Raw genomic sequence first — 25,887 nt, 5'->3', positions numbered from 1 at the left:
AATAGTAAGTACATGGAAAAACACAGAGTATTATAACACTGTAATTGTGGTGTGCAAACAACTCTTATCTTAAGTAGAAAGACTAAAAGATGAGGCCGGGCACAGTGGCTCATGCCAGTAATCCCAGCACTTTGGGAGGCCAAGGCGGGCAGATCACGAGGTCAGGTGATTGAGACCATCTTGGCTAATACAGTGAAACCCCATCTCTACTAAAAATACAAAAAAAAAAAAAAAAAAATTAGCTGGGCGTTGTGTCATGTGCCTGTAGTCTCACCTACCTGGGAGGCTGAGGCAGGAGAATCACTTGAACCCAGGAGGTGGAGGTTGCAGCGAACCGAGATGGCACTACTGCACTCCAGCCTAGCTGACAGAGTGAGGCTCTGTCTCAAAAAAACAACAACAAAAACTAAAAGATGAACCAAACAAAAATAATAACTACAACAACTTTTCAAGACACAGTACAATGAGAAACAACAAAAAGTTAAAAAGCAGAGGGACAAATTTAAAGTGTAGAGTTTTGGTTAGTTTTCTTTTTGCTTGTTTATTTCTTTGTTCCTTTATGCAAGCAGTGTAAAGTTATCAGTTTAAAACACTGGGCGATAAGATAGTATTGCAAGCCTTGTGGGAACCTCAAATTAAAAAAAACACACACACTCAATTAATACACACACAAAAAAGCAACAAATTAAATCATACCACCAGAGAAAATCACCTTCACAAGAAGAAAGACAGGAAGGAAGGAAAGAAGAAAGAGAAGACCACAACCACCAGAAAACAAATAGCAAAATGGCAAGAGTAAGTCCTTACAGATCAATAATAACCTTGAATGTTAATGGACTAAACTTCCAGTCAAAACTGTTATGGAAAGAACTGTTAGGAAAAGCAGTTCTGCCGGTCCCCACACACACCATTTTTCATCAACTCTAGATGAGGTAAGGGCCCCCAGATGCCTTAGGCGTAGCATTCTTTGGGGTGAAGTCCCTTCCTGCTCAGAGTCTAAAAACAAGTAGCGACACTGTTTCTGCCTAATAGACCTTCAGTCTCCAGAGTGGAGAATCTGCCTTTGTGTGGGGTCTTAGTAAGAAAAGCTAGGATCCAGATCGGATCCTCTCTCGCCCTGCTGCAGCCAGGGAGTGCACATGTGACTTAGACTCAGCCAACCAAATGCTCTTTCCTTGTATGTGGACATTTGGGTGAGAAGGGCGGGGAAACACAGATGGCTGCAATACCACCAGAGGTCATGGGGTGGGCAGGCTGAACCGTTTCTGTTAAGAGACTGTTGTTGTGGTTCTTGGGGCCTTCCTCTTTGTTTCTCGGTTCTTAACTGTTCTCAAGCCTGATCCATCAGCTTCCTTCTATTCTGTCAGTTCCCTGACAGTCTTTCAATAGGTCTCTTTTACTTAAGTTAGCTAGATTAGTTCTCCAGCTTTTAACCAAGAATGCTTCCTGGTGGAACCGAGCCTCTCTCACCCCTGTGGTTTGGCCAACAGAGAAAGGAATCTCTTGGGGGAGCAACCTTGAACTTGGCTTTGTTTCCAGGCTTGCCTCACTGTGGCAGGCTGGCCTTAGCGTACTGCCTCGGCTACCAGGGCCCTTCTCAGTGGGATCGTTATGCCATATATTGATCTTAAGTGTGACTTCCTCTCTGTCTCATGTAGGATAGGTCCTTAACACTGGCAAGAACTAACCTCCCAGAATCAGACACAGAGGAGACGGCTTCTCTAGGACCCTTCAGTGACAAGCTAGTGCCAGTTCTTGTGGTCAAGGGTCGACATGGGTTAGGAACAGAGAGGTAAATGAACTCTTGGGCTGCTGGAAAGTTCCAGCTGTGCATCCCCACCCTCCCCTGCATCTTTTCTCTTTTGTGTAAATTTCCATTCCTGGTAAGGATGGACATGTGGGGAAACTCATCTTTGTTAACACAATGTCATCCCCCAAATATCACTGGTGGGGTTGTGGCCTGGAGTTCTGCATCCAGGGGCTTAGTGCAGACTTCTCAGGCTGGCATGGAGGTGGTGCTGTTTGCATGTGGTCAGTCTGGACTGATAAAGATACTACCAGGGTACTGGATAAGATTCACTAGCTAAACTTCACTTTGCATCTCTGTATTTGGATTAAAGAGGTTAGTTAGTGAAAAACAGGTGAATTTCACTTCTTTGGAGTGGTATAGAGGATTTTCTAACACAAAACTCAGACGCTATAAAAAGACAAGGTTAACAAATTGATTGCATAAAAACTTCAAATTTCTATAACAGAAAACAAAAAGCAAACTGAGAAATAGTAGCAACTATTGTGTCAAAGAGATAATTTTCTTAATATACAAAGAGCTCTTACAAATAAATCCAATTAAAATGGGAAAAGGACTGGGCATGGTGACTCATGCCTCCCAGCAATTTGGGAGACCAAGATGGGCAGATCACTTGAGGTCAGGAGTTTGAAACCAGCCTGGCCAACATGGTGCAACCCTGTCTCTACTAAATTAGCTGGGCGTGGTGGTGCAGGCCTGTAATCCCATCTACTCAGGAGGTTGAGGCAGAGGAATCACTTGAACCCGGGAGGTGGAGGTTGCAGTGACCCGAGATTGTGCCACTGCAGTCTAACCTGGGAGACAGAGCAAGACACTGTCTCAAAAAAAAAAAAAAAAAAAAAAAAGGCAGTTATTTCACTGCATGTGCCTCCAGTAATTGCTCTGTGCAAAATATACAACTATTCCATCACAGGCCATTAAGGGTGCCTCTCTCCATTCTGAAATTTTCCACTTGAGTTTCTAGGCAGTTTCTCACCTGTTTTCAAGCAGGGTTCGGGCAACCATTTCTTCAACAGCGCCAGCCCTAGGAACACCAAGATACAGGCCATCCTCCCAGTCCCTGGCACCCTCCGTTCCCCCATGCTGAGAATGACAGGTAAGCAACATGGTGGTCGGTACTAAAATGGAGAGTCAGTCGGGTGCAGTGGCTCACACCTGTAATCCCAGCATTTTGGGAGCCTGAAGAGGGAGGATTGCTTGGGCCCAGGAGTTCGAGGAGACCCTGGGCTCAAGCAAGGAATTCAAGGAGAGAGGTAAATCTATCTATTTATCTATCTATTTATCTATCCATCCATCTATCTATAGATATATATATAAATAGAGAGATCTTGTCTCTCTCTCGCGCGCGCTCTCTCCCTCTCTCTCTCTATGTGCGTGTATATATATATATATATATATATATATATACTTTTTTTAAATAAAATTTAAAAGACGTCCAACAGGTGTGCTGGAGCAGTGTCTCTGCCTAGGGAGGTGATGACAGGGCAGGCTCCACCAAGGAGGAGCTGAAAGAATGGGAGTTCCACGGCAGAGGAGGCGGGCAGAGCTTTTCTCCGAACACAGGTATACCACGTGCGAAAACAAAGCGGTGTACCAAGGCCGGGTGCATGTGTACAGCTGCAAACTGGGAAACAGGCGCCAGTCTTGGGCGATGAGGGATTTTTCCTGCATGGATTCCCTTCCTGCCCAGGGTCCTCTCTCGCTGGTCGGGGGCGCCTAACAATAATCCTTGCCACGGGTTCGTAGCTGAAAACGACCTTCAAATCCGTCCATCCACCTTTCAGTTTTTATAGACAAATACACAGAGGACTTAGAGAAGTGAAACGGTTTGTCTCAGGTCACAGCTCTGGCCAACACTGGGGTCCTGACGGCCGGTCTGCGGATTTTCCTGCCTCTGGCCTGCGGGCACTGCCCAGGCTATCAACTGCAACCCTGCTCAGGGGACCTTGGTCCGGTTCGTCTCCGGGCGGACTACGTCTCCCACAATGCGTTGGGCCCAGACTCCTTCCCGCCCTCCGGCTTTGGGTGCTGTCTCCGCCAATAGAAAGGCAGAATTCCCAGGTCCGTTCTCGGCAGCCAATGAGCGCGGCGGTGGGCGGACCTGTCCCGCCCAGGACTCTCCGTGCTCCACGGGCTTGAGCCAGAGTGCAAGGGGCCGGGTCGATTGTTTAGCATATCATCAAAAAGGCCGGGGGCACTTTTGCACGTGGAGCAGCCGCCACCGCAGGACCTGGTATCCCGAGAGGTGACCTGGAGATGTAGGTCTGGAGCCGCGCGGACCCCGGGCAGTAGACCGAGGCAAGGGAATAGCGGGCCTGGAGCCAGCTGCCGGCAGCCCTGTTTGGGCTGGGGCATCTGGGTCGCCCTTCGTGTCCCGCGGGCCCGGGCAGCCTCAATTTAGGCGCCCGGCTGCGCTCCGCGAACCATCCCGGACGCTTCTCCTTGGTGGAGCTCTCCTTGCCTCTCCTACCTGGAAGCGCAGACTTTGGACGGGAAGGGACATTCGACGACATCCCGCGCAGCCTACGCGTTTTACAGATGGGGAAACTGAGGTTCAGAAGGGACGTGTGATGCCCCAAGTCAGACGGCAACTTAGCTAACCGGGCACAGTTTTCCCAGGCTCCCAAGTAGGAAGGGTTCTCTTTTACCATATGCCACTCTTTCTTCTAGTCGTTTGAGTAAAATACATGTTGAGAGCTTCAGTTTTCCCAATAGCTTTTTCTTTCTATCTTTCTTTCTTTTTAAGCTTTTTTTCCTACTTTCCCCCCACCTTTTTATTGAGGGGGATTGTCATCTGAGTCTTTATGATGTAGTAATTTTTAATTTTTTTTTTTTTCCTTTTTGTAGAGACGGGGTCTCAAGCTGTTGCCCAGGCCAGTCTTCAACTCCTGATGTCAAAGGGGTGTGAACCACAGCAACTCCATCTTAAATAGGAGCTGGGTAAAATGAGGCTGAAACCTATTGGGCTGCATTCCCGGATGGTTAAGGCACTCTAAGTCACAGGATGAGATAGAAGGTCAGCACAAAATATGGGTCATAAAGACCTTGCTGGTAAAACAGGTTGCAGTAAAGAAGCCGGCCAAAATCCACCAAAACCAAAATGGTAATGGTGACGAGAGTGACCTCTAGTCCTCCTCACTGCTACATTCCTACCAGTGCCATGACAGTTTACAAATGCCGTGGCAACGTCAGGAAGTTACCTTATATGGTCTGAAAAGGGGAGGCATGAATAATCCACCCTTTGTTTAGCCTATCATCAAAAAATAACCATAAAAATGGACAACTGGCAGCCCTCAGGACTGCTCTGCCTATGGAGTAGCCATTCTTTTATTCCTTTGCCTTCCTAATACACTTGGTTTCACTTTGCACTGTGGACTTGTCCTGAATTCTTTCTTGTGTGATATTCAAGAATTCGCTCTTGGGATCTGGATCCGGACCCCTTTCCTGTAACACTGGCCTCAAGCCATCTTCCTCTTCAGCCTCCCAAAGTGCTGGTATTACAGGCATGAACCACAGTACCTGGCCTAAAAATAATTTTGTATTGCTTTCGTAATATTTATTTTAAGTCGTTTGCAATTCCACTGCTCTCGATATTTTCTAACTGCCATCTGGTTCTTTTTTCCTGTGTATGAGTTCATTTTTAAAGGGAATTGGGGACTTACTGTGTCTGTGGTTTTTCTGCCTTGCTGGTTTTGTGTTTATCCATTAATTAATTAATTAATTAATTAATTTTTTTTTTTTTTTGAGACAGAGTCTCAGGCTGTCTCCCAGGCTAGAGTGCCGTGTGCAATCTCTGTTCACTTCAATCTCTGCCTTCTGAGTTCAAGCAATTTTTCTGCCTCAGCCTTCTAAGTAGCTGGGATTAGAGGTGTGCACCACCAAGTCCAGCTAATTTGTGTATTTTTAGTAGAGACAGGGTTTCACCATGTTGTTCAGGCTGGTCTCAAATTCCTGACCTTGTGATCCACCCGCCTGAGCCTTCCAAAGTACTGAGATTACAGGCGTGAGCCACCATGCCCAGTGACGTTTACCCATTATTTTCATATCAGAAGGATTATCTTAAATCGTTAGTGATTAGTAATCTTTGTGAGCATAATTTTTTTTTTTTTTTTTTTTTTGAGACGGAGTCTCGCTCTGTTGCCCAGGCTGGAGTGCAGTGGCGCGATCTCGGCTCACTGCAAGCTCCGCCTCCCGGGTTCATGCCATTCTCCTGCCTCAGCCTCCTGAGTAGCTGGGACTACAGGCGCCCACCACCGCGCCCGGCTAATTTTTTGTATTTTTAGTAGAGACGGGGTTTCACCGTGGTCTCGATCTCCTGACCTTGTGATCCGCCCGCCTCGGCCTCCCGAAGTGCTGGGATCACAGGCGTGAGCCACCGCGCCCGGCCCATAATTTTTAAAATATTAAAAAATCATATAGTATAATGCACAGATGTTAAATTTCATGTTTGCTCTTATGCAACCATTGCCAAATCAAGATATCGAAAATTTCCAGCATCCCAGGTGACTCCTTTGAGCCCCTTCCCTGTCATTACCACCCAAAGGTAGCCTTTATTATACCACAGTTTCTGATATGTGCTACTATACGGATGTGCTGTAGTTTATTAGCCATTCCCCTGCTGGTGGATTCTTAAGGACTCAATTTTTTGGAATTAGAAATGATGTTGTGGTTTTGTGTCCTTGCAAATAAATTTCTTTTTGCAAAGATGGGTTTTTGTTGTTGTTATATATAAAGTTTTGGTGCCGCAAAAGAAATAGCACTCTAATATAAAATTTTCTTTTGAATTTTCAGCAAGGCAAGTTACTTCTATAGAAGGGTGCGCCCTTACAGATGGAGCAATGGTGAGCACACACTTGGACCAGGGAGGGGAAGGGGTTCTTATCCCTGACACACATGGCCCTTGCTGCTGTGTTGTTCCCCTATTGGCTAGGGTTAGACCGCACAGGCTAAACTAATTCCAATTGGCTAATTTAAAGAGAGTGACAGGGTGAGTGCTTTGGCCGGAAAAAAATGGTTATGCAGGGTGGAGAATGAGTCAGGGTGGAGCAGGTAGCAGGTAATCTGAATGAGTCAGGGTGGAATAGGCAAAAAAGATTGCTTTGCAAGGAAGTTAAGTTTAAAAGTAGAAGGCAAAGAATTGAACATACTGACATATTGATTCTTTGAAGATAAATTTGGAATTTATATCTAACATTTTTAAGATAAATTACTGAGGGGCCAAGACTGGATTGGAGATATATGAGCATGTCTTAATCTTCATGAAGTATGGTAATAATGCAGTCGAGATATTGCCTTTCTTCCAATGAAGCTCAAAGTGCTTTGATATCTGATCCACTGCTAATCCTTAAGATGCCCCCGTAAGAATAAAAAGATGAGTGTTATTATCTCTCTTTATTCAGTGGTCACAGAGATTGAGTGACTAAGTTGTATGTTAGGTCAAGGTCACACAGTGCAAGTCAGAGCTGACTTAGGAGAGTCCTCAGTATTTCAGTCATGGGTTTTCCTGGGGACTTTGCATTTCTGATACTCATTCTCTGGTGTTTTGGAAGGAACAATGCTGTATTTTTTGTGCTTGTGATACTTTTTTTTTTTTTCTTTTTGAGACTGAGTGTTGCTCTGTTGCCCAGGCTGGAGTGCAGTGGCGTGGTCTTGGCTCACTGGAACCTCCACCTCCCAGGTTCAAGTGATTCTCTTGCCTTAGCCTCCTGAGTAGCTGGGACTATAGGCGCATGCCACCACACCCGGCTAATTTTTGTATTTTTAGTAGAGACAGGGTTTGGCCATGTTGGCCAGGCTGGTATCGAACTCCTGACCTCATGATCTACCCATCTCAGCCCCCACAAAGTGCTGGGATTACAGGCGTGAGCCACTGCGCCTGGCCACTTGTAATACTTCTTAACTTCTCTTACCACAGAGAGAGATGTTTTCAGGAATAAGTCATTTTTCCTTTAAGAGCAACAGGAAGCATCTGTTGGTTTGCATATGTAAGGACCACCTGGTGGTCTGACCTGGGCTCTTGTGAGTTAGATTGCTTTAGGAAAGTCTACTTAGTGATTATGTTTCTCTTTTTTGTTTCTCAGCAGGACTACTTGTTGCGATTTGAGGAGGGAGGTGTCTTACCCCAGAGCCTGGCTGGAGAAGACTGAGGTTCAAGGCTTGAAGCCTAAGTGATTGCCCCAGGACCTTGGATGATGGCCACAGAGATATTGAAAGTGACCACTCCGCTGAGCCCCTTAGTCCAGGTGCCTCAAGAGTGTAAGAGTTAAAGAAAGATTAAAAAAAAAAAAAAAACATGAACTACGGCTAGACAGTTAAAGACAGGTTTACTTTAGATAAAATCTGAGAGGGGCTTCTGGCCAATTTCAGTCAGGAGCCCTTTCTCTTCCAGACTAAGAGTATATATTGGTTTTAGGGTGAGGGTGCTTATCACAAGCTTGGAATGTTTCTGTGTGGGGCAGAAGTTTTGGCAGGTTTGGAACGTCTCTGGGCAGAAGGGAGGTTATCTTGGGGCTGACATCTTTCCGGCAAGAGGTGGGTTGTCTCAGGACTAGCATGTCTCTGGTTGGGAAGGAGTTTTGAATGTTTCTGGTGAGAGATGTTAGTTTGTGGCTTATGGTCATGCTGACCTTAGCCATTAGGCTGATGCCCTTTGGATTTAGGTTTTTGATTGGATTTAGAATAGGCTTGCCCAAGATGGCGATGCTTCTGCTCTGTCAAAGAGGAAGAAAGACAAGAGGAGGAGGTCACCATAATGATCCTGGAGGATGACTCCTGGGTGCAGGTAGCTGTACTGCAGGAGGATAGCCCTCAGTCTGAGCCCTTTCCCCAGAGTGCCGGCAAGGGCAGCCCCCAGGCAGAGGCAAGCAGGGGACTGCAGGATGTACTCGGCCACCTCTGAGAGCTCTGTCATCACTGGCTGAGGCCAGAGGTACACACCAAGGAGCAGATGTTGACTGTGTTGCCAAGGAAATTCAGGCTTGGCTGCAAGAGCATTGGCCTGAAAACAGTGAGGAGGCAGCAGCCCTGGTGGAAGACTTGACCCAGACCCTTCGGGACAGTGGTGAGATATACAACCTCATAGGGAGAGGATGGGAGCACCCTTCCAAGGTGGAGGAGTGTGTTGTTTCAGAGGAGAAGGTGGTGTCCAAGACAGAGTGGGGGACAGCGCCATCCCTTTGCTCTGTCTGTAGGCAGTCAGTGTACTCATCAGCCTTTTAGTGTCCTCACTGTGTGTAGTGTCAGCTCCAGAACTGTGGTGTAGGAGGGGCTTAGAGCTGCATTTGCATAGTAAGCACAGTTTTTACTTATATTTGGAGAGGTTGGAAAGCTGATGGAAGTTACACAGGGAGGTGCTGGAGACCCCTGCAAACCACACTCTGTCACCTTCACTTGGTTGTGCAAGAAACATCCAAATAGTTCCTGGAATTAGAGAAAACAATCTGATGTTTTCAAAGTGATTATCTTTATGAAACCAACATAAATGACAAGTAACCCAGCTAATGACTAGAGACTTTCTGTGGTATGAAGTCATCCTGGGCTCTTAAAATAGTAATTGGAGGCCGGGCGCGGTGGCTCAAGCCTGTAATCCCAGCACTTTGGGAGGCCGAGGCGGGCGGATCACAAGGTCAGGAGATCGAGACCACAGTGAAACCCCGTCTCTACTAAAAATACAAAAAATTAGCCGGGCGCGGTGGCGGGCGCCTGTAGTCCCAGCTACTCAGGAGGCTGAGGCAGGAGAATGGCGGGAACCCAGGAGGCGGAGCTTGCAGTGAGCCGAGATCGCGCCACTGCCCAGCCTGGGCAACAGCGTGAGACTCCGTCTCAAAAAAAAAAAAAAAAAAAAAAATAGTAATTGGAAACTTGAGCTCTTTGCAATAGTTACTCTATTTGTCTCCAATGTTACTAATAAGTGTTGGGATCCCGACCTGCTGTTTAACTGCCCTGTCTCCCTCCTGGTTTTCCGTTTTAAACTGGACTCACTTGATCGCCAAATATTTACTTTAGATGAACCTGTGCCAGTAGAGTTGTCTCAGGGTTCATAGGATATAGCTGTCTTTGTGCTGATGAGAACTACAGAAGTTCAGAGAAGCTAGCGTGGAGTGGAGAGGTCAGGTCAGAGAAGGCTTCCTGGAGGAGGTGACACCAAAGCAGGAGGTTGTAGAAGGGAGTAGAATTTGGAAAGGCATAGGGCAAGGAGCAAGCAGCTGAGAGGAGCTGTGCTGAGCAGAAGCTGGGAAGGGCAGAGCCAAGGTAGTTTATACCTTTGGGTGACAGGAGAGCTGGCTGATTGGAGTGGCAAGTGTGTTTTTAGGAAGTGGTAGGAAGTAGAGTTTAGGGGAAGGGTGGGTGAGGGTTTGGACTGAATGTCATTGGCCTCAGCCGGTTCTTGAACTAGGGCCCAAGGGGCATGGGAGGAAGCGGAGTGTGGCAACAGGATGTAGGTTTGATTAGGGTAGTGAGAGGTAGGGACAGGAGAGCAGCCGGGAAGCTGGGAAGGTGTGCAGTGATGGTGGTCAGCCCCAGATGGGACACATGTGAGAAAGAACTGAAAGTCACAATGGCTAGCATTTCCCAAGCTCTTTCTGCAAGCCAGGAAATATGCTTGGCATTTAATACGGAAAACTCATGTAATCTTCACCACCCTGGAAGATAAGCAGGATTATCACCAGAGATCCCTTAAGATCGCTGTCTTTGTACCAGGCAAAACCAAGATTTGAATGCATGTGTCTGAAGACGTAGCCCATGTTTTAAGCATTTTGTCACATGCATGATTTTTTTTTTTGAGACAGAGTCTTGCTCTGTTGCCAGACTGGACTGCAGTGGCATGATCTCAGCTCACTGCAACCTCTGCCTCCTGGGTTCAAGTGATTCCCCTATCTCAGCCTCCCAAGTAGCTGGGACTACAGACGTGTGCCACCACGCCCGGCTAATTTTTTGTATTTTTAGTAGAGATAGGGTTTCACCATGTTGGCCAGGATGGTCTCAGTCTCCTGACCTCATGATCCTCCTGCTTCGGCCTCTCAAAGTGCTAGGATTACAGGCGTGAGCCACTGCACCCGGCCTGTCACATGTATGATTTTAAGTGACAGTTCCTACTGGGTGTTGGAAGGAGGGGATGCAGATGGAATTAAGACAGTGGCTAACTCCAGAGCATCTGGCCTGGAGGATTCAGAAGAGAGAAGAGAAGAGAAGGAAACTGAAGGGGGTTTAGGGCAGAGACTGTGACAACTGCCAGGGACTGGGAGAATGAGTAGAGCTGCCCTCTGGCAAAAGGGACTGATGCCGAAGGCCCGCAGTGACCCAGCCCTGCCCTGGGCACCTTCATGCCTGTCTCACTAAGAAGCCTGTGAGTGGCTGGCATTGTCATTTCACAGATAGGAAATGCAAGTTCAGGAAGCTCATACGGCTGTTAAGTGATGGAGCCAGGAGTCAAACTCAGACCTGTCTCTTTCTGCATAGAGATCCCAGTTTTGCTTGAAGCAAAGTACTTGATTTTCTTTGGCCCCGAAAAAAAAAACTTTTAATTTTATTCTTCCTATTAAAATAAGCAAACTTTCATCCTATTTTACAGCTGTCTTTGCTTCCTTCCTAGTGGAGGCGACCAGTTTGTCATGAACTTTGGATCTGCAGTCAGATACTCTGGAGGAGAGAGTGGTGGAGGGCTGAGGAGAAGCCTCAGGTTATTATTTGGTTGGGGAGGCACAGAGCAGAGTTTCAGGTCTCAGCAGGCGTCAGAGGTGATTACAGCTCTTCCCACCTGGCTTGTGCCTTTCATCTTTCACTGGGCACCCAAGATGGGGCCCACTGGGGACCATCCCAGGTGCATGGGTTTGTCTGTCCCCGACTTCTGCCTCTGAGATTGTCTTTGTTGGTCTTTGTTTAACAAATGCCCCTGACCTTCCTCATGATTGCTCACAGGAGTCTGTGCATTTGTCTTCATTCCTTCTTAAACATGTACTCGACATAAGGCTGCTTGACCTCTATTCTAATTGTCCAGCTTGGGACCTTTGGACACATTCACCCAGCTCGGGATGTTTCCAGAACTGGTTAGACTGTAGTTGTTTAATGTTCATCTAGCAGGAACTTCTAGGCACTCACAATTCATGTATCTTCTAATTCTAATGAAGATCAGACCTATGTTAACAGTTTAAGTGGCAGAGCTTATCTCTATCTGTGAATGTTTCCTAAGGACATTTTACCTCCATACCCAGCCCTAATCCAGGCACTTGGTGTTTCTCACCTGAATTCTTGCAGCTGCTACCAAACAGCCTCAGCCTCTGCCCCTTCATTGTAGCTCTTTCACTCCTTCCTGAGTGATAGGGTGCTCCTGCTTAAAAACCTTCATGAGCTTCCCATTGTCTACTAAATTAAGCATGACCTCCATGTTCTGCTTGGAGTCTGCGGCCCTATGGGACCTGGCCCAGATCTCCCCTGCAGCCTGCTCCTGCCCCCGGCCCCCCATGCTCTATCCCCACTCCATTCTAGACCAGATCTTGCTGTTTCTTGAACACAGCCTATGTTTTCGAGTATTCACCTTTTGCTACTGAATTTTTTTTTTTTTTTTTTTTTTTTTTTTTTTTTTTGAGACAGTGTCTTGCTGCATCCCCCAGGCTGGAGTGCAATGACTCTATCTTGGCTCACTACAACCTCCACCTCCCAGGTTCAAGCAATTCTTCTGCCTCAGCCTCCTGAATATGAGTAGCTGGGACAACAGGCACATGCCACCATGCCCGGCTAATTTTTGTATTTTTAGTAGAGAACATGTTGTCCAGGCTGGTCTGGAACTCCTGACCTCAGGTGATCCACCCACCTCGGCCTTCCAAAGTGCTGGAATTACAGGTGTGAGCCACCATGTCCGGCCCTTGCTCCTGAACTTTTGGCTTGGAATAGCCTTGTCCCATCTCTGTGTGACAACATCCCAGCTGTTGTTTGAGTGCCAACCCTTGGAGATCCTCTTCATAAAGCGTTCCTTAAATCCAGTCCCTTTTCTTGGTCATCAGTTCCACACCCCTGGGAGCACCTCTCATCACCTCTGCTGGAAGTCTTCTCCCCCAGAATATTTGGATTCTTTCTCTTGGCTTTGTGTCATAGTTAATCTTGTTTCCTGTTTATGTGAATATTTGTCTTATTTCTTCTAGGAACCTGTCCTTTTTCCTCCCCTCTCCCTTTTTCCTTCTCTTGCTCATTCCACCACCTCTCTCTCTTTCTTGCACCCAACTCCGTCTTCCTCTCCCTCTGTCTCTAATATCACGAACCTCTGGACTCCACCCTAGAACTCCTGAATCAGAAACTTCGAGGGTGATGCCCAGCACCCCTCTAAGTGATCCCGATTCAAACTCCAGTTTGAGAATCTCTGTGCTTGACCTCTGGTTCTCAAACTCAGCCGCACATTAGAATTACCTGGGGGCCTGGAGTCCACTCCCAAGGATTCTGATTTTCTGATTTAATTGGTATGGGGTATTGCATGGGCAAGGGATTTTTGAAAGTGCTCCCGGTGGTTCTATTATGCAGCAAAGTGTAAAGACCACTGCCATAGAGCTTTGTTACCCAGGGGGTGGTCAGTGGGCCAGCAGCATCGGCTTACCTGGGACTTTGTTAGATGTATGGACTGGCAATCTCACCCAGCCCAGCTGAAGTGAATTTGCATTTGACAAGATTTCCAGGTGATTCCTATGCTCTTTGAAGTTTGAGAAGCACTGCCCAGGAGAGGAATAGAGGTTATCAACTTCAAGCCTACTCTTGTCCAACAGTTCAGCAAAAGAGTCACAGCTGACCTCTCCAGCCATCCTCAGCATCATCTGGCTTTCAGCTGTCAGAGGCAACAGGTGATTTGTTTTGAGCTTGCTGCCCTAGCAAAATGCTCCCTTAATGATCACAAATGAACACGTGCATTCATCTTGGTCAAATAAATAAATACGGTGTGTATACATGCAGACACATGCATACAGATACATATACACGTCCACACAGCTAGAGACATTTCTTTTTCTTTTTTTTTTTTGAGACGGAGTCTCGCTCTGTCGCCAGACTGGAGTGCAGTGGTGCGATCTCGGCTCACTGCAACCTCCATCTCCCGGGCTCAAGTGATCCTTCTGCCTCAGCCTCCTGAGTGCCTGGGACTACAGGCGTGTGCCACCATGCCCAGCTAATTTTTTGTATTTTTAGTAGAGACAGAGTTTCACCATGCTGACCAGGATGGTCTCGATCTCCTGACCTCGTGATCCACCTGCCTCAGCCTCCCAAAGTGCTGGGATTACAGGCGTGAGCCACCGCACCCGGCCTGAGACATTTCTTAATACAAATCTATATTTGTTTAAAAATATCTATGAACATTAAGTAGCAAATCTCTTTTAGGGAAACTGATAATTTCAGCAAATTCAGTAAACCCTTCTGAAAATATGTTGTTAACTTATTTGTATAGTATAATCAAAACTATATATACTAGTGTCTAACTTACAAATAATATATTCTTGCAAAAATGCCCAGCTTGGAAGTATTAATATACATTGATCTCTCCTCCTACATCCCTGCCCCCAAAAAGCCCACTTCTCAGGAGCAACCACTTGCATCCATTTTCCATTGGTGCTGTAACAAATTATCACAAACTTAGTGGCTTAAAAAAACAATACACACGACAAATTGATTATCTAGTCCTAGAGGTCAGAAATCTGAAATGGATCTCGCTGGATGAAAATCAAGATGCTGGCAGGGATGAGTTCCTTTCTGGAACTCTAAGGGAGAATCTATTTCCTTGCCTTTTCTAGCCTCTAAGGCTGCCTGCATTCCTTGGCTTGTGGCTTCTTTCCATCTGCAAACCTGGCAATGGTGGTAGAATCTTTCTCCTACTATATCATTCTGAAATGACTCTTCTGCCACCCTCTTTCACTTCTAAAGACCCCTGTCATTACATTGGGCCCACCTGAATAATCTAGGCTAAGCTTCCCATCCCAAGATCTTAATTTAACCGTATCCACAAAGTTCCTTTTGTCATATAAGGTAACATATTTAAAGATTCTAGAGATTGGCCAGGCGCAGTGGCTCACGCCTGTAATCCCAGCACTTTGGGAGGCCAAGATGGGTGGATCGCGAGGTCAGGAGATTGAGACCATCCTGGCTAACACGGTGAAACCCCATCTCTACTAAAAATATAAAAATTAGCTGGGCGCGGTGGCAGGTGCCTGTAGTCCCAGCTACACGGGAGGCTGAGGTAGGAGAATGGCGTGAACCCGGGAGGCGGAGCTTGCAGTGAGTGCAGATCGTGCCACTGCACTGCCTGGGGGACAGAGCGAGACTCTGTCTCAAAAAAAAAAAAAAAAAAAAAAATAAGATTCTAGAGATTAAGATGTGGACATATTTGAGGGGCCATTATTCTGCTTACCAAACCATCATTATATGTTTGGTGCATACCTAGGAAGACTTTTTGGTACATATTCAGTTATATTTGTATTTCAAAATCTTTTATCCAGCTACTTGGGAGCCTGAGGCAGGAGGATTTCTTGAGGCCAGGAGTTTGAGACTGTAGTGTGGTATGGTCATGTCTGTGAGTAGCCACTGCACTCCAGCTTGGGCAACATTAACAAGTCCCTGTCTCTAAAAAATTTTAAAAAAATTTTTTTTAATTACCAAAATGAGATTTCATACTATTCTGCTGCTTGATTATTATTACTTAACAGTATATAATGCATAGCTTTCCACATTGGACAAGATAAATCTATTAATATTTTAAAGGAAGATTTTCTTCTGAAATTTTTAGAAAATGTGGCCGTTTTTGGTTAGGCATGGTAACTCACATCTGTAATCCCAGCACTTTGGGAGGCCGAGGAGGGTGGATCACGAGGTCAGGAGTTCAAAACCAACCTGACCAACATGGTGAAACCCCGTCTCTACTAAAAATAGAAAAAAGTTAGCCAGGCGTGGTGGCAGGTGCCTGTAATCCCAGCTACTTGGGAGGCTGAGGCAGGACAATTGCTTGAACCTGGGAGGCAGAGGTTGCAGTGACCTGAGATTGTGCCACTGCACTCCAGCCTGGGTGACAGAACAAGACTCCGTCTCAAAAAACAAAAAACAAAAAAAAAAAAGAAAGAAAGAAAGAAAAAAGAAAATGTGGTCTTTTTTTGTTGTAATAAATAAGGGAGGGAAAAAGAAACCAGGAATCCTGCCTTAGGCTAAATGAAGTGAAAAATGAAAGTGGGAAGTTCAAGAGAAGTAGTCTCAACTGTTTGTATATGGCAGGTGAATGTGGTGTTTTAGGAAGCAGTTACTATCCAATTATGTTCTGCTTAGCTCTGGTGAAAATACTCATATGCTCCCTGTAGTGGGCATTTGTGGTTATTTTACTGCTTAGCATCCATTCCTCTTACCAACAGCAGCTGACTTTCCTTAGAGAGAATTACACTCCCCAGTGGATAACATTTTTGGGTGTGCCCTGCACATCTTCTAGCGAAGGTGGCCACATGACCCAAGCGAGGCCAATCAGATACTGCCTCTTTTAAACCTAAAATTTGGAATTTTTTTTTTTAATGGGACGGAGTCTGGCTCTGTCACCCAGGCTGGAGTGCAGTGGCACGATCTCGGCTCACTGCAACCTTTGTCTCCCAAATTAAAGCAATTCTCCTGTTTCAGCCTCCCGAGTAGCTGGGACTACAGGCACACGCCACCACGCCAGCTAATTTTTGTATTTTTAGTAGAAATGGGGTTTCACCATATTGGTCAGACTGGTCTTGAACTCCTGACCTCAGGTGATCCACCCGCCTAGGCCTCCCAAAGAGTTGGGATTATAGGCGTGAGGCACTGCGCCCAGCCTAATTTGGAGAAATTGACAATTAAAGAACAGTTGAAGTTTATGCATCCTCAAAATGGCTCTAAAATGATTAAAAACAAAGCAAGTACTCAGCAAAATATAAAACAAAACAAAACCCTAAAACCAACATTGAAGCAGGTCTTCAGAATTGTAACAAAAAATAGTTGTAAGAATTGTTGGCTAGGCACAGTGGCTCATGCCTGTAATCCCAGCACTTTGGGAGGCTGAGGTGAGCAGATTGCTTGAGCCCAGGAACCAAAGACCAGCCTGGGCAACATAGTGAAACCCCATCTCTACAAACAATACAAAAGGCAAAAATGAAATGGGCACGGTGGTGTGCGCCTGTAATCCTAGCTAATCACGAGCCTGAGGTGGAAGAATCGCTTGAGCCCAGGAGGTGGAGGTTGCAGTGAGCCGAGATCGCACCACTGCACTCCAGCCTAGGCAACAGAGTGAGACTGTGTCTCCAAAAAAAAAAGAAAGAAAGAAAAAAAGAATCGTCAGTCTGTCTGCAGCATGGTAGATAAGAGCTATTTTGTTGAGATCTCTGGTTTTTATCATTGGGGTAAAAAGGTGAGGGTATCCTGGGAATTGATCATGCAGTCCCAAAATATAGATAGCATTTAGGCATTGGTAACCAAACATTACAATTTGGGGCACTAAGGTCTCTTTTGCACCCAAGCCATGGTGCCCACCTACCTCTGTACTCCGTAGCCAGGTCAGCTGAGTTGAACAGCTTTAGTCAATATCTGAGCTGGGTGAGGCTGGGTGAAAGAGCAACAGGTGAAAACAATTCCAGCAAGATACCGTTTATTCCTTAGAAATCAATTACTGAGATATCAAAAAGGAAAAGCAGCAGATTAAGCAGTTGAGTTTATAACTATTTGATAAAATAACAAAAGTAAATGCAGCACATTTATCAGAGCCCTTGTTTGTAAACAGTGGGAACCCACGTTGGCTTACTTTGAGCACCACAGAGGAACGAAGGGAGAGATACAAGAGGCACTCCCAGAAAGTGGGAGGAGAGAAGGACCAAGCCCCAGAAGACAGGGGGCACAGATTTGGCCAGTGGGATTCTCCAGCTCTAGAACTGGGGACTTGGCACTTTGTATCATGTGTCTGTACAATTCGACATCATTCTTTCATACTAGCCTTCTCCATGTGGTGGAGGTACATGGCTGCTTCCAGACATCATCACTAGAATAGAAAGCTCTTCCTCCCTATGGAACTCCACTTCAGAATTCTGGGGAAGGCCTCTGATTGGTTTAGCTTTCATAGCCTCTATGAAAGACAGTGCTTGATGCATGGTAATTAACAACGTTCCTGCCCTATGACTGAAACAGAGAGATCAGGGGTCCATAATTAGAAGTTCACACTAGAATCACATGATTGAAATGGAGAAAGGTAGAGAGAAACAATTGATGTTCAACGAAGCCTGTAATATGGAGGCAAATATGCCATATTTGGGTATTCATAAGCCTATGGGAAGAAAGAATCTGGATATCATTTGGTTTCACAAACTAATATCCCATCAAAAGTGAAAACAAACAGGATGTATTCAACAAATATTTATATAGGTTCAAATGAGCAAAGCTTGTTTATTCCTGATTTTTGACCACTCACTGGCTTTCTCAGTATGCCACTGACATTTTTGTCTCTGAATGTGGAGGTCTTTCTAAATTTGTCTTAGTAATATCCCTCCTGAAGGGTTTCCTAATATGCAAGAGATAAAGAATTACTATATACTTGCCCTCAGCATGAATTTCTTCAAAAGCTGGATTCCAAACGGAATACTGCATCCATTACCAAAGTTAAAATGCATAAGTCTATAGAGCTACACTTTGAAAATATTTAAAATACAAAAAGATATGTGCATGTATGTCTGAATGCAAATGTGTGTATGTGTATTTGCATATGTAAAAACTCTGCTGTAAAATGAAAAATAAAGGGCTGAGTATCCTAGATAGTTCAACAACTTTTAAAGGAAAACGTACACCTATTAAATTTGACTTTTGATGTTTATTTTGCCTGCATCATGAAAATGTTGATTTCATTGGTCATAGTAGTTGGCCAATGACAGCAATTTCAAAATAATCCCTGGATAGTTGACAGCCTGCCAACCATTTCTACAGTTATGAAAATATTCCTCTTTATATGATGTTAGGATGTACTGCTGCATTTTTTTCAAAGTTCAATTTCTTTATTTTTCATAAGCTAGTGAAAATAACTTTTAAAAATTGCTCTTCACATTTTTACTGCAGGTATCACCACAAGTATGTATTATTTAGGCCTATCAACTGACAGCATATTACTTTTGTCAAGAAAATTACTAATATTTGTAGCAAATAAGAAATAAATGTAGACAGGCAAACTTATGATGAAAACTTACATCTTTGTTTGGGTTCCCCAAAACGCAGACTGAGATAGACTTGATTACAGATAGTTTATTTGGTGATCTCAGGAACTTCATGGGATGGAGTGAGGAAAGGGAGAGGAAGAAAGGAGAAAAATTAAAAGGGGGTACCTTAATTAGTAGGTTCAATTTTCCTAAGCCACTGGGGCTCACTTCCACTGGGGAGCCTCTGAGAAACCATATAGAATATGCCTCAGGAGGAATTCACTGAGGGATGGGGAAGTTGGGAGTGCTTATCTTCTAACTCTTGAACCTTATTGATTAAAGGTTGACCTTGGGGGCACTATGCCCTCAGCACTTCCAGGCTACTCTCACTACGGGCTGAGAAGGGCCTCAGCAGAGAAGCAGAGTTACGGCACTCGTGGTATGAAGATGTCAGTGTGTATGGACATGTTTGCAAGCTACAGGGGAACTAACAGGTGGGCCGTGGGCAGGGTGTCAGTAGTGACTACTGTGTTCACTCCTTGCTCTCAGCAGATCCTCTCATGCCCACCCTGAGTTTGCTCTGTTACTGACATTTCAGGGTTGTAGCTGGCTGCAATCTCCAAAAATGATTGAAAATAGAAGAATATGTGGAACAAGTCACAATCTTCACTGCTACAGCTGGTCCCAAGGCTATAATCTATACTCATCATCCCTCTGCTCCACCACCTCTTCTAGATTTCCCGAATCCTTGGCTAGCACTTCCACTAGTCATCGTTGCTTGCTCAGTGAATGACTGCACCTTTATCTCTGAGTGGTTGAGCCTTGATTACCTTGCCCTTGTCAGGCCATGGTTGCTTCACTTGCTTCTCTGCTATTATCATCAGGCATAGAAATACTAGGGGGTCCCCAAGTGAATCCCCCAAGTTCTAGACATCTTCCTCCTTGGGCCCATTGTGTAGCAGCAACTCCAACTCTTCAAGATAATCAAAGTCAGTCACCCCTGCCAGTGTAATCATGCCCATTTTGCCTGCTGATCTGACAGCATGGAGATGCCCAAGTCCTCAGGTGACACTGTATTGATGCAGTGAAAAGCTTACTGTCTCCCTCTGTCCACACACCCTGAGACCAAGGCTTTTCATCAGGAAGAGCCTGAAGTTATAAGAATTAAAAACATAATTTCCACTAGTGGCTCAAAGGGAGTGTGTTTAAGTCCATCCTACTTGCACCCTTTAATTAGCGTTCCTGTGTATTCGAGATGCTGGGGAAACAGCACAGTGATTGCATATGGTGATCATTGGTTCAGCAAACATACTGCATCCTCAAGGACAATGACCCAGCCATGCGAGGTGTCATTTCTAAATTGATGCCTTAAGTGTTTACAAGGCTATTCAGATGCTTCCTCTGACCTCCTCAAAGCCAATAGTCTTCTGATACAATGGATCAGAGCGTTACTCTCAAGGGTAGTTTTGGTTTGGTTTTGTTGTGTCTTTTTGTTTTTGCTTTTGCCTCAAGAATTCAAAGCAGCTCAGCAAGTGCTGTGCCTCTCTCTTAGTGGTAGGAAATGTAAAATATTCCTTCAGATAGGACGTCTCAACATACCTTTAGATCTTCGGGCCTCTAAAATACTCCCTGACGTGGCAGGCTTCCAGAACTTTGTAGGGTTTATCTCTCATCCTTCAGCATGAAGTATTTCAAGCCAGAATACTTGCTCCTTCCTGAAAACTAAGTCCAATTATTATTCTGTCATTAATATAATGGGCCAGGATTATGTTCTATAGAATGTCAAGATGATCAAGGTGACTGCAGACTATATTGTAACAGAAATGAGGAGCATTTAACAAATTCCTAGGACCAGGTCGTGAATGATAAAGAGAATGCATTCAACGAAAACAAGTCTTTGGCACTTAGTGTGAGACTATTGCAAAAATAGTTTGCATTCACAAGAGAAAGATAGAAGTACACATTCACTATCAGTATGAAGGATCTTGCTAAAGCAACCAGCTTACTCAGTGTTCATGTGGCTTTGCTTTCTTTCAGCATGGTGGCCTCAGGGTAGGTTGTCTTCTTACACAGTAGCTCAATGCCACAGAGGCAACTGTCCCCAGGAATAAGATAGAAGTTTCATCACCTTTTATGTCTCAGCTGTGAGAATCACACAGCATCCCTTCTGAACACTACTGGTCAAAGCAAGTAAAGTCCAGCTCAGATTCAAGGGGATTAAAATTAGATTTCAGCCAGGCACGGTGGCTCACACCTGTAATCCCAACACTTTGAGAGGCCGAGGCAGGCGGGTCACTTGAGGTCAGGAGTTCAAAACCAGCCTGACCAACATGGTGAAAACCCCGTCTCTACGAAAAATACAAAAAAAAAAAAAAAAAAAATAGCCAGGCGTGGTGGCAGCCACCGGCAATCCCAGCTACTTGGGAGGCTGAGGCAGGAGAATTGCTTGAGTCTGGGAGGCAGAGGTTGCAGTGAGCCAAGATCGTGCCATTGCACTCCAGCCTGGGTGACAGAGCGAGGCTCCAAGGCTCTGTCTCAAAAAAAAAGAAAGAAAAAAGAAATTAGATTTCATCTTTTCGTAGGAGAATGACAAGTTTGCATCGTAGCAAAGCAATTGGGATGAGAGATATTGTTGCAGCCTTCTTTAGAAAATACAACCTGCCACATGTCTCACAGCAAGAACTATGCTGCCCTGCTCAGGGCCTGCTGAGACTTGTTCCTAGTTTTTGGAATAGATGCAATGAGGGCAGGCAGTAGCAGACCTTGAAGCGATCTTGGAGGTGTCTGCTTCAGAGGAGGACTGTGTAGAGTCTCTAGGCAGTGGGAAGCTGTTCTCTTCAACTAATGGGGTGCAAGATACTTCTAGACTGGAGGATTCAGGGAATGTAGGGGTTCAAGGTTCTCAAGCATGTCTACCCAGATGCCTGCCTGCACCCCAGTAGTTCTAGGGACCGTTTCCTTCCTCTAGGGCTTTGTCTTTTACATCAGAGGACTGCCTGGACTGTGCCTTCAGTCGGCTTTGTAGTTCTGTTACTCTTGCAGTGAACCCCTGAGTGTCATTTTTTAGAACAGTCTGCCCCCAGTTGCAGGAAATGGAGTTTTTTTTTTTTTTTGAGACGGAATCTGGCTCTCTGTCACCCAGGCTGCAGTGCAGTGGCATGATCTCGGCTCACTGCAACCTCTGCCACCTGGGTTCAAGAGATTCTCCTGTCTCAGCCTCCTAAATAGCTGGGATTACAGGCGTGCACCACTATGCCCAGCTAATTTTTGTATTTTTAGTAGAGACGGGGTTTCGCCATGTGGGCCAGGCTGGTTTTGAACTCCCCATCTCAAGTGATCCACCCGCCTCAGCCCCCCAAAGTGCTGGTATTACAGGCGTGAGCCACCATACCTGGCTAAGGAAATGGAGATCACTTTAGATCCTTCCAAGGAGGCCTTCTGGCTTTCACTGCTATGCTGTGAATGGATAGTTGGATGATATAAACCTGTCTTTCTTTTTTCCCAATTCTTCTAAGGCAGTTAACAAGAACAAGACAACTCTTCAATTCCTGTGACTATCACAACCCCACATCCTTCAGGAGGATGAGCACTACTGCATAAGCTAAGCTTCTCTTTCACCTTTACCTCATCCACGTACACCATGGGTCAAGTGTAGGTATGGAATCTTCGAAGTGCCAGGGTTTGTCACCACCTTACCACCACCAGTGGGGTTTTTGTTGCCACCATACCATTGAGAATATACTTTCTATAGTCACTTCCAGTACCCGTTACCTTAATTTGACTTCCTCCAAAATCAAACCTTGTGACAAAGCTTTGGATACAAGAGTCTCTCTTGGAGAGGATCCCAGGTAGAGCAAGTGAGTGAGTGTGGAAAGTGAGAGAGGTGAAACAGAAAACTGAATTGATGAATGGGTTATTATTGTGGGCAATTTGGGCTCATTCCCATTTGGGACCTCTGAGGAACCACACAGAATGCCTTATAATAGTCCCACCAAGGTATGGGATGGTTGGATATTAATCCACTGATCCTCATCCTTCATGGGTTGAGGGGTGTTCTGTCCCCAGCAATTCTAGGATGCCTTGTGAAGGTTGGGCAAGCTTTTGTTGTACTGGAAGAAATCCTCAGAGAAGCAGAATGAGGCAGGTGCTTGAGTGGGCAAGCCGTCAGCATGCTTAGGATTCCTAAGTTCACTGCAGCTGCAGGTCAGGTCAGCTCAGTTCAGGGGACATGGGGAAGGGCATCAAGACAGTCTGCTACCTATTCTTCAGTAATTCATATGGAAAAATCAGGAGGCAGTGCCTGTTAAACATCGTGGACTGAACACATGTGTTTATCACAGCTCCATCCTGAAGCCTCTCTGAAATGACTGAAAAGAAATAAAAAACAATCTTATAAAAACTGGAAGGATAAAGAGAACAGAAGAGGCAACAACAGACAAGAACTAGCAACAAAATGCTGGAAGATGGAAGGCAGATGGGTGAGCGGTAACAAAGTTAGCAGAGCAACAAGAAAGTTTGCTTTGCTGTGAAAAATATCAGAAAACAAAAGCAATATAGGGCACTGTAGCAGAAGCTGCCCCTGCTCTACCTATGTCATCTGGGATCCCTCTGCCATCTCTTTGTAGACCAGCTGGATTCCAGTGTGCATTCTTTCACAGAAGCCAGCATTCTGCTGGAAGGTGCAAGAGAGCCAGAAGCACCTGAGAATTTGTGTCCCTTCCCTCCCGGCACAGCCCTTAACCAATGACTGATGAGGGTGGGGACAGACATACTCCAGCTCTTTTGCCGTCTCACTGGGATGACTTTGAGGTGTGATCTATGATGTTCCCCCAAGCCCTCTGTGGGAATGAATCAAAATTCCCTTCCGTGGGACTTGACTTGATGTTTTACCCTTACGTGGCCTCTTTCTACTCCTACTTTCTCACTTCTCTCTTTTCCCTGGGAATATTTCCTAAGAAATCACTTTCATGTGCATTTTCCTCTAGTGCAGCACTGCTTGAAGATAATTCTGTTTCAGTGATGTAGGAGTGTGTGTGTGTGTGTGCACGTGCACGCACGCGTGCACACGTGCATGCATTGGGTTATCATTTAACATGAATTTCTTATCGTGAAGCCAGTTTGAAAGCCACTCTTCTATACCACATTAAACTGCCTGTTTGTTCACTGAGCTGGAAGTTTTCCTTGATGCCCCAAAGTAAGAACTGTCGATCACATTCCAAATCTTACTGCTTAGTTGAGCACAGTGACTTAAAACATATTAATAAAAATGTAGGCTGGGCACAGTGGCTCACACCTGTGATCCCAGCACTTTGAAAGGCTGAGGCGGGTGGATCACTTGAGGTTAAGAGTTCGAGACCAGGATGGCCAATATGGCGAAACCCTGCCTCTACTAAAAAAAAAATACAAAACAATTAGTCAGGTATGGTGGCATGCAACTGTAGTCCCAGCTACTCAGGAGGCTGAGGCAGGAAAATCGCTTAAACCTCGGAGGCAGGGGTAGCAGTGAGCTGAGATTGCACCACTGCACTCCAGCCTGTGTGACAGAGCGAGACGTTGTCTCAAAATAAACAAACAAACAAACAAGTATTAGTTATGGCTCTAAAGAACGAGGTCAACTTTGACACAATTGGCTGGTCTGGTCTTTGACTTCTTGGGCAGCCAACCATGCTAAAAAGCTTTCAAAGTCCAGGCATCCCTTTAAGGTTGATAAATGTGGCATAAAGGTTGTGATAGTTTGTTGGGAACAGACCCCCCAAAATCTGGCCATGAACTGGCCCCAAAACTGGCCATAAACAAAATCTCTGCAGCACTGTGACATGTTCGTGATGGCCATGACACCCACCCTAGAAGGCTGTGAATTTACCAGAATGAGAGCAAGGAACACCTGGCCCACCCAGGGCGGAAAACTGCTTAAAGTCATTCTTAAACCACAAATAATTGCATGAGCAATCTGCGCCTTAAGGACATGCTCCTGCTGCAGATAACTAGCCAGAGTCCATCCCTTTATTTTGGCCCATCTTGTTTCCTGTAAGGAATACTTTTAGTTAATCTCTAATCTATAGAAACAATGCTTTTCACTGGCTTGCTGTCAATAAATACGTGGGTAAATCTCTGTTCAAGGCTCTCAGCTCTGAAGGCTGTGAGACCTCTGATTTCCCACTCCACACCTCCACATTTCTGTGTGTGTGTCTTTAATTCCTCTAGCACCACTGGGTTAGGGTCTCCCTGACGGAGCTGGTCTCAGCAATAGTTGATCGTTAATGTTTTTGCAGGCTGGCAGAAACAAGAAGGTCAAGTTTGCCTTGTAGCAGAGCCAGAAAGTGTGCCTGATCACAGGGCAGGACAGTCACCCGAGGACTCTGGCCCTTGGCTTGGCTTGGCTTGGATGGAGAGAGGTGAGGTGTACAGAATTGCTTTGCATTTGCCCCCAAAGACAAGGTAGTTAAGAGAAGATAACACACCACATATTCACTAATAACCAGTGAGACCTAGCAAAGAGGTCACATAAATTTCTGTCAGATTTGTGGGGATCCCGGGGCAGGCCTGACTGCCAGAATCGGTCGGGGGACATGAGTGGAGGGCTGAGAACATCATTTCTATAAGTACAGTGGAGATGAAATCTGGAAGACATTGCAAAGGAGGGGGCAGGAGACTCATCTTCCCAGGAAAGCCGTGGGATCGTTGGCATTACGTGTGTCTGTTGATAATCCTTATTTGTCAGTACATGACGTAACACTGTCTACATGTTTAGAAAAGAGCAAAAATATGTTGAAAAATCTGATGGAATGATTGAGACACAAGGAAGAAGATCTAAACTCATCAAATTTAGGATGGAGATGACTGTGAGTTAAGAATTTACAGGGGGCTGGGTGTGGTGGCTCATGCTTGGAATCCCAGCACTTTAGGAGGCTGAGGTGGGAGAATCACTTGAGGCTAGGAGTT

The 25,887-nt window shown here is 45.5% G+C and overlaps 1 long non-coding RNA gene across 7 annotated transcripts; it reads left to right on the top strand.

The window, feature by feature from the left end:
• Positions 1-3,949: 3,949 nt before the first annotated feature.
• LOC107130254 (uncharacterized) lies at positions 3,950-25,117 on the top strand. 7 transcript variants are annotated; one of them, XR_010588175.2, is made up of 6 exons: positions 3,950-4,069; positions 4,655-4,823; positions 6,599-6,648; positions 7,888-8,062; positions 22,465-22,600; positions 23,286-25,117. It is a non-coding gene; the product is annotated as an uncharacterized lncRNA (long non-coding RNA). The 7 variants fall into 7 exon arrangements; XR_012415200.1 differs by having other exon boundaries at positions 7,891-8,062; positions 22,465-25,117; XR_006699366.3 differs by having other exon boundaries at positions 7,888-8,049; positions 22,465-25,117.
• The last annotated feature ends 770 nt before the right edge of the window (positions 25,118-25,887 follow it).

The sequence above is a fragment of the Macaca fascicularis genome, chromosome 7, assembly GCF_037993035.2.
Source record: "Macaca fascicularis isolate 582-1 chromosome 7, T2T-MFA8v1.1".
Lineage (NCBI taxonomy): Eukaryota > Metazoa > Chordata > Mammalia > Primates > Cercopithecidae > Macaca > Macaca fascicularis.
Note: the sequence above shows the minus strand (reverse complement) of the source record. Positions and strands in the feature narration are given on the sequence as shown.